The 17,235-nt window shown below is 38.1% G+C and overlaps 1 protein-coding gene across 7 annotated transcripts in view; it reads left to right on the forward strand.

Annotated features, from left to right (window-relative positions):
- MAMLD1 (mastermind like domain containing 1) overlaps window positions 1-17,235 on the forward strand; it is a 142,605-nt gene that overhangs the window by 24,652 nt on the left and 100,718 nt on the right. The window contains exon 1 of one of the 7 annotated variants that reach the window (XM_009235363.4): window positions 658-681. The exons of the other annotated variants lie outside the window; for them this stretch is intronic. The gene's annotated coding sequence lies outside the window, so the exon portion shown is untranslated. Of the gene's footprint in view, window positions 1-657; window positions 682-17,235 lie in introns of those variants that run through there. 7 annotated transcript variants of the gene reach the window in all.

The raw sequence follows: 17,235 nt of genomic DNA on the forward strand, positions 1-17,235 counted from the left end.
AACCCATGGAGTTCTGCGTGGCCAGGATCATTGTCCAATATCAGAAGAACTTTAAAAGGCAGTCTCTACTGACAAGTTACTTCCTGTCTTCAGGGACAAAGGATCAATGGAACCAATCCAGAAAAAATTTTTTTTATTGTCCAGGCCTTCTTGCTGTGCAACAAAAAGATCGGCAGCTGGTGTTTATCTTTTCCCTTCAAGGCTCAGGGGTTAGCACCTTTATAGATAAGGGCAGCCCTGATCGTGAACCTGACTGCCTTTGCCCGAAATTGTAAAGTTAGACTATCCCTTCCTGCCTTAAATCCTGGTGCTCGCTTTTCTTCCTTACTACTAAATGTCCTTTATGACATTTTTTTTTTTTTCCAGTATAAGGCACTTTCGTCTACCTTAAATCCTGTTCAGGCAGATATCCTTTCTTATCAATGATTTTCTTTTTTCTTTCTTTCCTTCTTTTTTTTGGATAACAAAGGATCTCCAAATTATATTGAAAAATAAATCATAATTAATATTAATCATAAAAATTTTCAGCATACTTTTCAAAAATGATTTATGTAAAAGAGAAGAAAATATACATAATTTTAAAATATCTTAAACTCTTTTATTCCTTACTATAGACATTAATTTTGTCTTTTGTTTTCTTTCAATTTTCTACAGTTTCCAACTTGTACCTGTGTTTAATAGGTAAGACATTAACTGGTTGCTTTTCTCAATCTAAGGATTATATAGTTTTAGAATAAATATATATCACATATTTTGGTAAAATTTTGACAAAACTGAATAAACATGCCTCGTTTTAAGTCCATACTCCTTCCACTGTTTATAAAATCTGATTTAATGGTCAAAAAATTCTTGGTTGTCACTATTCTTTTACAACAGTCTTCCTCCTAAACTGCCACCCAGTTTTTACGTAGTAATAACAAGCAGTAAGAAAGCCAAAGAAATGGTGTCTGGGAACATCTCTGCTACCTCTTAGTCAACAGAAGCTGCTTCTCCTGTTATTTTGATATTTTTTAAGCCAAACTGCTTTCTAAAATGTGTGAAAATACAGTATTTGTGGGATGCGTATACAGAGGGCTGACTTTGCTTACACATAGGTTCTGAAGGGCTGACTGTAGGACTGTAGTATGTGTGGATTTTGATATTTGAGTGGGGTCCTGGAACCAACCCTTCATGTATACCAAGGGAGGATTGTAAAATATTATCTGTAAAGTTTTTGTAGATGCTCGTTATCAAATTGAGGATGTTCTCTTTTGTTCCTAGCTTTCTGAGTTTTTTTTTTATTATTATAAATGGATGTTAAATTTGCTAAATGCTTTTTCTGCATCAACTGTTATGATCCTGTGATTTTTCTTTTTTAAACTGTTAACATTGTGGATAACATGGAGTGTTTCCAAATGGTGAACCAGCCTTGCAATCCCGAGATAAACTCCACTTGGTCATGGTGTATTATTCTTTTTATATATTCCTGAATTTTATTTGTAAATCTTTTGCTGATTTTTAAAATTTAAGTTCATAAAAGATATTTATTTATAATTTTCTTTTTCTGTACTGTCTTTGTCTCGTTTTGGTATCAGAGTTATAAAATGAGTTGGGAATTCTTCCTTCCTCTTCTACTTTCTAGAAGACATTATGTAAAAGTGGCACTAATTCTTCTTTAAACATCCGGGAAAATTCTCCAGTGAAACCATCTAGGTATGGATATTTCCTTTTCAAGAGTGTTTAACTACAAATTCATTTCCTTAAGGTATATAGGGCAATTTAGATTATATATTTCATGTTATTTAAGTTGTGGCAGTTAGCTAATAATTTCTTATAAATTTTTGCATCTGTATTCATGAGGGGTTTTGGTCTGCAGTTTTCTTTTTTGTACTCTTTTTGATTTTCATATCAGGGTAATACTAACTTCATAAAATGGATTGGGAAGTGTTCCCTGCTCTTCTGTTTTTCAGAAGAGAATGTGCAGAATTGGTTTGGTTTTACTTTTTCAATGTTTAATAAAATTCTCCAATGAAGCCATCTAGGTCTGGAGATTTTTGGAAGGAGTTTTACAATTATGAATTCAACTTCCTTAACAGTGATAGTGCTATTCAAATTGTTTATTTTGGTAGTTTGTGCTGTGCAAGGAATTGGTCCATTTTATCTAAGTTGTCAAATTTCTGTGTAGAGGTTTTGGTAATATTCCCCTATTATTCTTTTGATTTCTGTCAGATCTGTGATATTCTCTGCTTCATTTCTGATAGTAGTGATTTGTATCTTCTCTCTTTTCAATCTTGCTAGAGGTCAGTTGTATTGACCTTTTAGAAAAACTAGCTTTTTGCTTCATTGATTTTCTCTTACTTTTCTATTTTCAATTCCATTGATTTTTACCTTATCTTTATTATTTCTTACCTTCTGCTGCTTAGAGTATATTTTGCACTTCTTAGATTCTTGAAGTATAAGCTTACATGATTGATTTAGCTTAGATATTAATTTGATACCTTTCCTTTTTCCTAATGTACATATGCATTTAGTGCTATACATTTCCCTCCCAACTCTGTGTTAGCCGTGTCCCACATGTCTTTATAACTCCTGTTTTCATTTTCATTCATTTCAATGCATTTTTTTTTTTTTGAGACAGAATCTCACTCTGTCACCCAGGCTGAAGTGCAATGGCACGATCTCTGCCCACTGCAACCTCTGCCTCCACGGTTCAAGTGATTCTCATGCTTCAGCCTCCTGAGTAGCTGGGATTACAGGCACGCACCGCCACGCCTGGCTAATTTTTTGTACTTTTAGTAAAGATGGGTTTCGCCATGTTGCCCAGGCTGGTCTCGAACTCCTGAGCTCAGGCAATCCGCCCTCCTTGGCCTCCCAAAGTGCTAGGATTACAGGCGTGAACCACTGTACCCGGCCCATTTCAATGCATTTTTAAATTTTCTTGGAGACTTCCTCTTTGACTGATGGTTTATTAAGAAGGGTGTTGTTCAATTTCCAAATATTTGGTGATTTTCTTGATTTCTTTCTGTTATTGATTTCCAGTTTGATTCCATTGATCACATTAGAGAATGCTGTGATTTCAATTATTTTAAATTTGTTGAGGTGTGTTTTAGGGCCCAGGATGTGGCCTATCTCAGTATATGTTCTATGAACACTTGAAACAAATGCGTAATATGCTGTTGTTGGATGGAGTGTTCCATAAATGTCATCTAGAACCTTTCAGTTGATGATGTATTGTTGAGTTCTTCATCTTTGCTGATTCTGTCTAGCAGTTGTATCTATTGTTGAGAGTGGAGTGCTGAAGTACCCAGCTATAATTGTAGATTTGTCAGTTTCTCCTTTTAGCTCTCTCAGTTTCTGCTTCATGTGTTTTGAGACTCCATTGTTTGGTACATACACATCTAGGACCATTATGTTTTCCTAGTGTATTATTATTTTATCATTATGTAATGTCTGCCTGTCTCCAATAATTTTCTTTGCTCTGAAGTCTTTTTTGATGATAATGTAGCCACTAATGCTTTTGTAAAATTAATATTTGCATGGTATGTTTTCTCCATTGTTTTACTGTCAACTTACCTATGCTGTTGTATTTAGAGTAATAGAATAGAGTTTGGCCATGTTTTCGTTTGTTTGTCTGTTTTTGTTTTTGTTTTTTTGAGACAAGTTTTGCTCTGTTACCAGGCTGGAGTGCAGTGGTGCAATCATTGCTGACTGTATCCTCAAACTCCTGGGCTCAAGTGATCCTCCCACCTCAGTCTCCCAAGTGTCTGGGACTACAGACATGCGCCACCATGCCTGGTTAATTTTTGTATGCTTTGTACTCTGCCAACCTCTGTCTTTAATTAGTATTTTAGACCATATAAATAAGAGGTATTGTTGACATGTTCTGGCTTAAGTCTGCTATTTTATTATTTGTTTACCCTTTGCTTCCTCTGGTTCTTGTCCTCCATTTGTTTCTTCTTTGTATTCTCATGCTTTACTCAAATCTATTTTAGGATTCCATCTTGGTTTATGTTTTATGGTTTTTAGCATATTGCATTGTATAGTTTTCTTAGCATTTACTCTAGATATTACAGAATATGTATTAATTTATTATAGTTTACAGTCTACATTTTATAAGTTCGAGTGAAGTGTGGAAATTTTACTTCCACTTAGGTCCTTCTACCCTTCCTACTTTTAAAATGTAATTATCTTAAACATTTCCTCTATACACATTCAGTATCAAATAAGATGGCATTATAACTTTTGCTTCATTCATCAAAGATGATTTAATAAACTCATGAGAAAAATAGTTTATTATACTTATCACTATGTTTGCCTATTCTGAATTTCTTCTTTTCTTTATGAAGTTTCAAGCCTTTTTCTGTTATCATTTCCTGTCTGTTTGAGAACTTCCTTTAGGCATTCATTAAGGGTGGGATTATTAGCAACAACATGTTTTAGTTTTTCTTCATCTGAAAATATCTTGATTTCCCCTTCATTATTGAAGGATATTTTTGCCAGATATATAATTTGGGGTTGACAGTTCTTTTCTTTCAGCACTTGAAAAATGTTGTACCACTTCCTTCTGTACTCCATGGTTCCTGAAGAAAAATCCACTGTCATTTGAATTGCTGTTCCTCTTTAAGTAATGTGCCATTGTTCTCTGATTGCTCATAAGGGTTTTTTCTGCTTCTTTTAGTTTTCAGAATGTTAAATGCAATGTGCCTTGGCATGGATTTCTTTGGGTTTATTATGTTTAGATCCCTCAGATTCTTTAATCTGTAGGTTTATGTTTTTCATAAATTTTGAAAATTTTCAGCCATTATTTCTTTGACTAATTTTTCTTACTCTCTCCTCTCTTCCTCTCTTTCTGGGTTTCCAATGATAGAAACGTTTAGATCTTTTGTTATTGCCCGCAGATCCCTGAGCCCCCTCTTCTTCTTCTTCTTTTTTTTTTGTTTTGTATTGTTTTGTTTTGTTTTGTTTTTTTAGATTACTTTCTCTTTGTTGTTCAGGTTGGGTGAATTATACTGATGTGTCCTCAAGCTCATTAACTCTATCTTCTTTCAACTTTACACTACTAATTAATCCATCCAGTGAGTTATTTTATTTTTGTTTTTGTATTTTTCAGTTCCTTAATATCCATTTGTTTCTTTTTTATAATCTCAATTTCTTTGCTGAGATTTTCTATTTCATTAATTTGTTTTAAGTGTATTTGTGATTGCTGGTTGAGCATTTTTATTATGATTTATTTAACATTCTGGCTAAATAATTCTAATATCTGAATCACCTTGGTGTTGACATCTGTTGATCATCTTTACTCATTCATTGTTGTGATTTTCTTGGTTCTGCGTATGATGAATGATTTTATTATCATACCCTAGACAATTTGCATATTATATTTTGAGACTTTGGTTGGTATTCAATTTTACTTTTTAGTGGGCAGTCTTTGTGTTAAAGTGTAATGTAAGGGCCAGGTAGACATATTGTTCATTTTCTTGCTGGGCCCCACTAACACCACTCTGGCAAAATAGAGCGTTGACTGACAAAGCCTTATTGCTGATAGATGGAGTGGAAGTTCAGCTTACCCTGGGCCCTGCTGACACCTTCCTGGGGAAAGTGGGGTACTAAATTGCCCTGCCTTGTTGCCACTGAGTAGGATGTAAGCCCAGCTTCCCACTAGCCCATGCGAGGGAAGTAGAGACTGATCCATATTGCCTTTTTGCTGCAAGGTGAAAGAGAAATCTCAAATCCCTGCTGGGTCCATCTGATACCAAGTTGAAAGGGAGGAACAAAAGTGCAGTCTAGAGCTGCCTATTCTTCCTTATTCAGTCTTGTTGCTGGTAGGTGAGGGTATGGAGGTTCAGCTCCCCACTAGTCTTTGCTGATACCAGTGATTGGGTGGAAAATGGACTGCTGGCCATCCCTGACTTGCACGACTGAGTAGGGGTGGAAGTAAAGGTTTCCAATCCACCTCACTAATACCTGAGGTGGAGGTTACTTGGTAAAGTCCAGTGCTGATTTAGCCCCATCTCGTACCACCTCATTAAGTCTGCCAGGTGGGAGTGGAGGCTCAACTCCCCTCCTGACCTTCCTTACACTACCCTGATGGGGAAGTGAGAGCATGCTTGGGCCCCTGACACCTCTGGGCAGGAGAATCAGAGGACCGACATCTGCTTACATGAGAATTGGGGATGGGGTGGAGTGGAATATCAACTTCCCACTTTGCTAGGCTGAAACCACAGGTTTTTCTGTTGGTGTTGACTAGAGTAGGGTGGGTAATTTCAGAAAGATTTTCTGTTATTTAGGCCACCTTTTCCAAAGTCCTTTTATTAGGGGAAAAGGCTTTTTCTGGAGGAGTTTTTTTTTTTTTTAACAGCAGCTTTAATATTACAGCAAAATTAAAAGAAAGATACAGAGTTCCAATATACCTCTTGCACCTTCATGTGCATAGCCTCCCCCATTACCTGCATCCTGTATCAGAATAACACATTTGCTACAATTGATGAACCTACATGGACACATCATTGTCACCCAAAGTCCATAGTCTACATTAGGGTTCACTTTTGATGCTGTACATTCTATAAGTTTGAACAAATGTATGATGACATGTATCCATCATTATAATACACAGAGCACTTTCATTGCCTTAAAAATCCTCTGTGCTCTGCCTGTTTATCCCTCCCTTCCAATCCCTGGCAACCACTGATCTTTTACTACCTTCATAGTTTTCCTTTTCCAGAATGTCATATAGTCAGAATCATACGGTATGTAGCCTTTTCAGATTGGCATCTTTCACTTAGCAATATACATGTAAAATTCCTCTGTGTCTTTTCACGGCTCAATAACTCACTTATTTTTAGTGCTGAATAATATTCCATTGCCTGGATGTGTCACAGTTTATCCATTCACCTACTGAAGAACATCTTGGTTGCTTCCAAGTTTTGGCAATTATAAATAAAGCTACTATAAATATCCATGTGCGGGCTTTTGTGCTGACATAGGTTTTCAACTCCTTTGGATAAATGTCAAGGAGCATGATTGTCAGATCATACGGTAAGAGTATGTTTCGCTTTGTAAGAAACTGCCAAACTGTCTTCCAAGTGTCTGTACCACTTCGCATGCCCACCAGCAATGAATGAGAGCTCCTACTGCTTCACATCTTCACCGGTATTTGTTGTTGCCAGTTTTCCAGATTCTAATAGGTGTGTAGCAGTTATCTCATTGTTGTTTTAATTTGCATTTCCTTAAAGAAATAAGATGTGGAGCATCTTCTCATATTCTTATTTGCCATTTGTGTATCTTCTTTGATGAGATGTCTGTTCAAGCCTTTGGCCCATTGTTTAATCAGGTTGTTTGTTTTCTTATATTGTTGAGTTTTAAGAGTTCTTTGTCTATTTTGGATAGCAGTCCCTTATCTGATGTGTCTTTTGTAAATGTTTTCTCCCACTCTATGGCTTGTCTTTTCATTCTCTTTGCAGAGCTGAAGTTTTCCATTTTAATGAAATACAGGTTATTAATTCTTTCTTTCATGGTTTGTGCTGTTAGTGTTGTATCTAAAAGTCATTGCCACACCCGGGGTGATTTAAGTTTTTTCTTATGTTATCTTCCAGGAGTTTTATAATTTTGTCTTTTACATTTATGTCTATGATTCATTTTGAGTTAATTTTTGTGAGGGGTGTAAGGTCTATATCTACATCCTTTTTTTTTTTTTTTTTTTTTTGCTTATCGATGTCCAGTTGTTCTAGCAGTATTTGTTGAACAGACTATCTTTGCTCCATTTTATTGCCTTTGCTCCTTTGTCAAAGAACAGTTGAGTATATTTCTGTGGGTCTATTTCTGGGTTCTCCATTCTGCTGCATTGATCTATTTGTATATTCTTTTACCAGTAGCACACTGTCTTGATTATTCTATCTTTATAGTAAGTCTTGAGGTCAGGTAGTGTCAGTTCTTTGACTTTGCTCTTCTCTGTCAATATTTTACTCACTATTCTGGATCTTTTGCCTCTCCACATAAACTTTAAAATAAGTTTGTTGGTATCCACAAAAGAATGTGCTGGAGTATTGATTGGGATTGCATTGAATCTATGTATCAAATTGGGAAAACCTGGCATCTTAACAATATTGAGTCTTCCTATTCATGAACATGGAATCTCTTTCCATTTATTTAGTTCTTTGATTTTTTCATCAGATTTTTTGTTTTCCTTATATAGATCTTGTGTGTATTAGATTTATATGTAAGTATTTCATTTTGGGGGTGCTGATATAAACAGTAATATGGTTTTTTTTTATTTTAAATTCCACTTGTTCATTGCTGGTATGTAAGAATGTGATTGACCTTGTGTCCTGTAACCTTGCTATAATGACTTATTGGTTCCAGCGGTTTTGTTGCTGTTGTTGATGATTATTTCAGATTTTCTACATAGGTGATCATGTCATCTGCAAACAAAGGCAGTTTTATTTCTGCCTTCCCAATGGGTGTAACTTTTGTTTCCTTTTTTTTGTCTTATTGCTTTAGCTAAGACTTCCAGAACAATGTTGAAAAGGAATGATGAGAGTGGACATACTTGCCTTGTTCCCAATCTTAGTAGGAAAGCTTCTAGTCTCTTACCATTAAGTATGATAGTAGCAGTTGTTTTTTTGTAAATATTCTTTTTCAAGTTGAGGAAATTCTCAATTCTGAGTTTAATGAGAGTTTTTATCATGAATGGGTGTTGGATTTTGTTAAATGGCTTTTCTGCATCTATTGATATGATCATGTGATTTTTCCTCTATAGCCTGCTAATGTGACGGATGACGTTAATTGGTTTTTAAATGTGTAATCAGTCTTGCATACCTAGGATAAATTCCATTTGATCATAGTATATAATTGTTTTTATACATTATTGGATTTGACTCATCAATATTTTATTGAACATTTTTCCATCTATGTTCATGACAGATAGGAATCTGTAGTTTTCTTTCCTTGTAATGTCTTTGTCTGGTTTTTGTATTAGGGTGTTGCTGGCCTCATTAAATTGAGTTATAAAATATTCTCTGTGCTTCTATTCTCTGCAAGATAATGTAGAGAATTCGTGTCATTTCTTCCTTAAGTGTTATGTAGAACTCACCAGTGAACCCATCCAGGCCTGGTGCCTTCTGTTTGGAAAGGTTATTAACTATTGATTCAATTTCTTTAATATATACAGGTTTGTTCAGATTGTATATTTCTTCTTGTGTGAGGTTCGGCAGATTGTGTCTTTCAAGAAATTGGCTCATTTTATCTAGGTTATCAAACTGGTGGGCCTAGGGTTCTTCATAGTATTATTTTATTATACTTTGAATGTCCATGGGATCTGTAATGATGTCCCCACTTTCATTTATAATATAAATAGGTTGTGTTCTCTTTTTTTCCTTAGCTTTGGCTAGAGGCTTATCAACTTTATTGATCTTTTTAATAAACTAGCTTTTGGTTTCAATGATTTTTCTCTATTGATTTCCTGTTTCTAATTTCTGCTCTAATTTGTATTATATATTTTCTTCTGCTTACTTAGGGTTTAATGTGCTCTTTTTTTTTTTTTTTTCTTTTTTGAGACTGTGTCTCAGTTTGTTGCCCAGGCTGGAGTGCAATGGTGCGATCATAGCTCACTGTAATCTCAAACTTGTGCACTCAAGCAATCCTCCCACCTCAGCCTCCTGAGTAGTTGGGACTACAGGCATGCACCACCATACCTGGCTAATTTTTTTTTTTTTTTTTTTTTTTTTTTTTGTGGAGACTTGTCTTGCTATGCTGCCCACACTGGTCTTGAACTCCTGACCTCAAGTGATCTTCCCAGCTCAACCGCCCAAAGTGATGGGATTACAGGTGTGAGCCACCATGCCTACCTAGCCTCTTCTTTTCTAATATTTATATTCAAAGCTATAAATTTCTTCTTCATCACTGATTTTGCTGCAGTACACAAAGTTTGATAAGTTGTGTTTTCATTTTCTTCAAAATATATTTTCAACTTCTCCTGAGATTTTTGACCCATGTGTTATTTAGAAGTGTGTTGTTTAATCTCCATGAGTTTTGGCGTTTTCCCATTATCTTTATATTCTTGATCTCTAGTTTAATTCCATTGTAGTCTGACAGCAGACATTGTATGACTTCTGTTCTTCTAAATTTGTAAAGGTTTATTTTATGGCCCCGAATGAGATCCATCTTGGTGAATGCTCCATATAAGCTTAAGAAGTATGTGTATCTACTGTTGTTTGGTAAATGCCAGTTATATCCAGTTGATGGTGTTGGTATTGAGCTCAGCTATGTCCTACCTGTGAGGGGTTTTTATTTCTTTGTTTTGTTTCTTGTTGTTTTTCTTTTGCCTGTGCCTGTTGACAGTTCCATGTTGGAAGCTTCTGTAGTGTCCTGTCCAGAATATATGGGAGTCAATATGGAAACCTATGGAACTCATTGCTGTGTTATTTCCCAAGACTAAGACTCTAGGTTGGTCACCTTTTCTTTCTACTTTCTAGAGGCTTTTTATGCTTTTTTGTTATGTTATGCCCAGATTTTTGTTTGTTTCTGTAGTTTGCTTTTTAAAACACTTTAAATTGTGGTAAAATACATATGACATAAAATTTACTATCTTAATCAATTGCAAGTGTATAGTTCAGTGTTGTTAAGTATATTCACATTGTCGTGCAATGTCTCCAGGTTTGTTTAGTTGTAAGGAGAGAGACATGGGAGAAGTAAGGCTACTTCATATTGGTCAGAACCAGAAGTGACCTATAGTATGTTTTCCTGGCTCTTCTTGTATGTTTTATTTTTTTCCATATGGAACTTAGTATCAAATTGTCTAGCAAAATTAAAAAACTTGTTGGTATTTTAAAAATTGAGATTTCATCTTATATGTATAAATTGTTAAAGAGAACTGACATGTTTATGATGTTGAGTCCTCCTATTCAAGAGCAAAGAGTGTCTTTCCATTCATTCATGTCTACTTTTGCATCTTTCAGGAGTGTTTTAGAATGTCCTTTGTAGAGGTTTTGTACACTGCATGTCACCTTTATTTCTAAGGATGATTTTTTTTGTAGATAGGGTTTTATTTCCTATTGTGTATTCCCCCTTCATGGTTGTTTGGGAATATGGAATAAACTAGTGACTTTCAAATCTGGATCTTAGCCCTATCACCTGAGCCCAGACCCAGATTTGTGACAGTTCATCCCACCTACCCATTTAGCTAGCCCTCTCATACCTTCAACTCAATGTGTGCAAAGGTCAACTTGTGTTCTTCCCTGATCACTCCAACCCTCACTTGGAGACTCACCAGACACTGTGAATTTATTTCTGACTCATCCTTCTACACCCCCTTACCAGCTAACTGGTCATTCAGTCCTAATAATTCTCTAGCATTCTGGGAGCTATGGTCATGAAATCTGTGTGTTAGATGGAACCATCAAGTCATCTATCATAACCTCATTTCTGATGCCTAAATTCACTATTCAATGTCCCCATTAAGAAGTTTCGTGGCATGTGCTTGGACGTATATTTCCAGGGACAGGTAACTTACTACCTTATGAGGCAGCCCATTTTATTTCTGGCCATTTCTGATCATCACATACTTTTCCATATATATGTCAGTCAAATCCATCCCCTTCTTTCTAAAATTATCACCCCATGCTTGCTCAGCACCCACTCCACCCACAGTGACCCTTCTGCAACAGTTCTGCCAGGTTCCAGCACACACAGACTGAAGGGTAAAATTTTTCACCTAATATCCATCGCATTTTGTGATGCTGGCCCCAGCCTACATCTACAACTTCATGTCTTACCACAGAGAGAGGAGAAGAAGAAGGAGAAGGAGAAGGAGAGGGAGAGGGAGAGGGAGAGGGAGAGGGAGAGGGAGAGGGAGAGGGAGAAGAAGAAGAAGAGGAAGAAGAAGAAGAAGACAGGGAACGAAGGAGCAAAAATACCCTAGCTTTCCAAAGGTCCATATGAACATTAGTTGTGGATATTCCTTCTTTCCTGCTGTATCAGTGGAGGTTGAAGGGAACTGGGAGCACTGGTATTTTCAGTAGGAAGGCTGTCAGTGATAGTAATTACCCTGGGGTACTTTCAGTGTGGACTCAATAATGGATGCTACTAAGCGCTTGACACAATTGGGATATAGAGATATACATATACTGCTATCAGACCAATAACTAAATATAACACCAATGACTATAAATACAAAGCAGACTATAGAATACTACCTCCTCCGTGAACTCTCATAGGACATTTCTATTTTCTGAAGGTACAGAGTGCTTGCAGCCTTATGGTGTAATTATTTATAGAAGGTTAGTTCCTGTAGGGCAGTTCTTTTTTATCCATGTCTGCATCTCCCACTCTGTCTTCTTCCCTTATCAGAATCTCATGCACTCTTAGGGTCCCACTCAGATGTCACCTCTGCTGGAAATCTTTCTCTGATCCCTTTAGCCAGAATTCAGTCCACAAACACTTCCCTAAGCACCCTCTCTGTGCTAGGTACTGTGCTAAGCACTGAGTATGACATGCTGGTAAACCTTTGGAAATTTCCCTGGAGAAAGTGGCAAGCCACCATATTTTCAAGCAAGGAAAATGGTCAGAGCAGTGTTGTGGAAAGGTTTCTCTACCACAGTATGGAGGACAAATGGGAAAGCCAAGATTGGAGGCAGGGGAAGCCCCCTGGGAGGTGGCTGTGGCAGGAGTCCAGGGAAGAGATGTTGAGGATAAACCAGGGCAGTGGAAGGAGACAGACCTGGCAGACGGTTGAAAGGCAGAATCAACAGATGGCTATTACTCCAAAGACAGATTTGAATGATGTGTCACTCATACAGAGATGCGGGCTGGAATCTGTGATAGAAATATTATCATCGACAACTGTGGATGGTATTCAACACAAGGACTTGAATAGGGCTGTGAGTTGAATTGTGTCCCCCAAAAGGATACATTGAAATCTTAACCCTTAGAACCCGTGAATGTGAGTTTACTGGGAAATAGGATGTTTGCAGATGTAATCAAGTTAAAAAGAGGCCATTAGGGTAAACCTTAATCCAATATGACTAGTGTATTTATAAAAAGAGGGAAATTTGGAGACAGAGAAGGACACAGAGACACACAGGGAAGAGAAGGCCATCTGAAGACAGAGGGAGAGATAGGAGTGGTGCATCTTTAAGGAACACCAAGAACTCTTGGAAGCCACCGGAAGCTAGGAGAGGGCAATGGGGCATGGAGGCCTCAGAGCCTCCAGAAGGAATCAGCCCTGCTAACATCTGGATTTCAGACTAACTGTGAAAGAATGAATTGCTGTTGTTTTAAGCCCCACAGTTTATGGTCATTTGTTATGGCAGCCCCAGCAAATGCATACAAATGGTGCAAAAGAACAATTGAGCAGGCTTTCAGAGGCTATTGAGGGGCTGATGAGGAGACATTCATTTTGTAAAACTCTGGCATTGGTGGTACTCAATCATCTTATATTTAGGATCCAGCTTGCCCTGTTTTCTTGTAGGGAGGTTCACTCATTAGAATAAAAAGTTGTCACATGCTGTTGTCAGAGAAACGAGACAGGTGGCCTAAGAGATCTACAAATTCACTCTGCTCTAGGGCTGAAGTAGTTCCCTCCTGGTCACAGACTGGAAGGGTTCAGCACTCTTTTGTGCAGAATGGAAGTTCCCTGGGGAGGTCAGAACTCAGACCTTCCAGGGGAATGTACTTCTTGCTCTATCTCAGCATCCCTTATCTCATCTCTTATTGTGACAGCTACAGAGACTTCAACTAGTTTGAGTTATAGTGAGAGGATTTTGATATAGAAAGTGGAGAAAAGGCAAAGATGTTAAAAGTCACTGTGGTCCATACACTGAAATATGATTCAGTCCCAAAAGGAAATAAAGTACTGATCCATGCTACATCATGGAGGAATCCCCAAAACACGATACTGAGTTTAAGAACCCAGACACAAGAAGTCACATACTGTATGATTCCATTTACATGGAATGTGGCAAATCAGTAAATCATAAGAACAAAAAACAAGTTAGTAGTTGCCAGGGACTGAGGTGGGGTGTGGGGGATGATGAGTGACTGGTAGTGACTAGAGAGTTTTCTTTTGGGGTGACATAAATGTTTTGGAACTAGCTAGAAAGTATAGTTGCACAGCAGTGTGAATTTACTAAATGGCACTGAATTGTACACATTAAAATGGCCAATTTTATGTTATGTAGATTTTACCTCAACAAAAAAAGTCATTGCAGGCTTGAAATCATATTTTTGTACTCAGTTTATGGAAATTGAAGGTCAAATTTGTGGCCCGAAGGAGGGCAGGGCAGTCTTCTCACTTTCAGCTAAGCAGTGGGCAGCACAGACAGCCCAAGTGAGCCAACATTAACTCCCATTTGCCAACATGGAAAGACGAGCAAGGCCAGTTACTGTGGCTCATGCCTGTAGTCCCAGCACTTTGGGAGGCAGAGGCAGGAGGATCGCTTGAACCCAGGAGTTTGAGGTTGCAGTGAGTTGTGATAGTGCCACTGCACTCCAGCCTGGGGTGACAGACTGAGAGAAAGAAAGAGAGAAAGAGAGAAAGAAAGACAGAAAGAAAGAAAGAAAGAAAGAAAGAAAGAAAGAAAGAAAGAAAGAAAGAGAGAGAGAGAGAAAGAAAGAAAGAAGAAAGAAAGGAAAGAAAGAAGAAAGAAAGGAAAGAAAGAAGAAAGAAAAAGAAAGAAAGAGAGAAAGAAAGAAAGAAGAAAGAAAGGAAAGAAAGAAGAAAGAAAAAGAAAGCAAGAAAGAAGAAAGAAAGAGAAAGAGAAAGAAAGAAAGACAGAGAAAGAAAGAAAGAAAGAAGAAAGGAAGGAAGGAAGAAAGAAGGGAGGGAGGAAGGGAGGAAGGAAGGAAGAAAAGAAGGAAGGAAGGAAGGAAAGGAGGGAGGGAGGGAGGAAAAGGTAGGAAGGGCAAGGCAGATCAGCCCTTCTGAGAGCCACCCCAGGCAGCCCACATGGCAAGACATTTCACAGGACATCTTACTTCTAAATGGATCAACTGCACCCTGTAATGGAAAAAGGTAAAAACTGAAGGGTAAGGAGGCAAGGTCCACTGTATTCACTGGATCTCTACTAAAGGTATCACAAATGATTGTTATTTTAAAGAACATTTTCCTTCATAAACAGCTTCTCTCTAGGCTGTGGCTTCCTGAGAGCCCTTCAGAAAGTACAAGTGAAAATATATTGGAGATTCTCATCCAGAAAGCTAAGAAAGCACAGGGCCGTCAGAGCAATGAACAAAGCACGTTGGTACATCATATATGAAAACATTGCACACATTCCCATTTTCTGAGGCTCAGGAATATCACCAACAACTGCAAGATGAGCTGCTGGTGTGATTATTCTACAACTTTGTTGAGGTGTAATTGATGTACAGTAAACTGAAAATATCTAAAGTACAATTTGATCAGTTTTGCATATGTGTACACCATCACCACAGTCAAAATGATGAATATATTCATCAGTCCCCAAAGTTTCCTTGTGGCCCTTTGTAGTCCCTCCCTCTGGCCCCTCTCCATCAACTGCAGGCAACCACTGATCTGTAGTTTGCATTTTCTAGAGTTTTGTATAAATGCAACCATAGAATAGGGAATCCTTTATGCCTGGCTTCTTTCATTCAGCGTAATGACTGAGACCCATTCAAGTTGTTGCATGCATATTCATCATTCATTCCTTTCTACAAATTACTGAGTAGTATTCTATTATCTGAATTATACCACAATTTATTTATCTATTTACCTGTTGATGGGCATTTGGATTGTTTCCTGGTTTGGGGTGACTACAAATACAGCTGCTATCAACGTAGCTGTACAGGTGTTTGTATGGACATACACTTTCATTAGTCTTTGGCAAATACCCAGCAGTAGAATGCTTGGGTTATATGGTGTACGTTTAACTTTTAAAGAAATTCCCAAATTGTTTCTTTCAAAGTAGTTGTACAATATTACATTCCAGCACTGGTGTAATTGTTTAAAAATCCATGGCTCTCTATGGAGTTGGCAGAGGTTCATGATTTTTCACACGTGTTCTGCAGCAAATTAGACATTGGGCTGGATCCAGAAATAACCTGTGACCTGATTCTGGAGGCTATATTATTACACACGACTGGGAGGAGGGTCGAGTGGTGAAGGAAAAACTGGATGTGGGGAATAGGGCTGCATTGGGAATAGGGGACCATCAAAAGGAGTCAAACTAGCTCCTTTGAGGGGAAGGCTGAGAGCTGCAGGTGGATGAAGGAAGGGAGGGGACAGCCAAGTGTTCAGAGCCCCTGATTGCCTGCCTAAGGAATTGGAACTCCCTGAAGAATGAATGGGCAGTTTTTCTGGGCACCCACTTCCAGACTCTGGAGCCCACCTGTGCAGCCATGTTATTGCCTGGATCTGGGAACCCATTGCAACAGGACAGGATATACTTGGCCTATAACTTGGAATAAGCTAGAAAGAGAGGGTGGTTGTGATGTTATATGTTTTCCACCCTTTGAGCACTTACTGTTTTTTGCAGCCCTTCTCTTTTCTTATCATCTCTTTTTTTATTTATTATTTTTTTATTTTTTTATTTTATTATTATTATACTTTAAGTTTTAGGGTACATGTGCACAATGTGCAGGTTAGTTACATATGTATACATGTGCCATGCTAGTGTGCTGCACCCATTAACTCGTCATTTAGCATTAGGTATATCTCCTAATGCTATCCCTCCCCTCTCCCCCCACCCCACAACAGTCCCCAGAGTGTGATGTTCCCCTTCCTGTGTCCATGTGTTCTCATTGTTCAATTCCCACCTATGAGTGAGAATATGCGGTGTTTGGTTTTTTGTTCTTATCATCTCTTTCGAGGTCAGTTGGAGAGAGGCAAAGTGGGGAGTAGACGAGGCTTAATATCAGCAAATTCCTCACCTTACAGAGGCCCCCTGCTGGACAGAGGCCTTTGTGCTGGGCATACTGAGGCTCTGGAGGTGTGTCAAAAGGTGCCTGAGGACTGTCAAAGTGGGGGAGCAAAAAGAATGCCAGACCTGGAGTCAGGAGACTTCCACTCTAAGGTCACCAACCCTCCCCAGCCCGGCCATTTTCAGCTCCTCTGCTCCTGAGAGCAGACTCTGACCATCCTTGGATTTAAAGTGATGGGGTGAGAGGGTGGGATGAGGAGGAAGAGAAAGGTCTTGAGCATTTATTCAGCCTACCCTCTTGGCCAGGCATATGTGCTATGTGTCTTTTGCATCATGCTAAGAACTATGACAACAGCTGATCTTTACTGAGTTCTCCCTCTGGATTGAA

The sequence above is a fragment of the Pongo abelii genome, chromosome X (assembly GCF_028885655.2).
Source record: "Pongo abelii isolate AG06213 chromosome X, NHGRI_mPonAbe1-v2.0_pri, whole genome shotgun sequence".
In the NCBI taxonomy this organism is placed as follows: Eukaryota; Metazoa; Chordata; class Mammalia; order Primates; family Hominidae; genus Pongo; species Pongo abelii.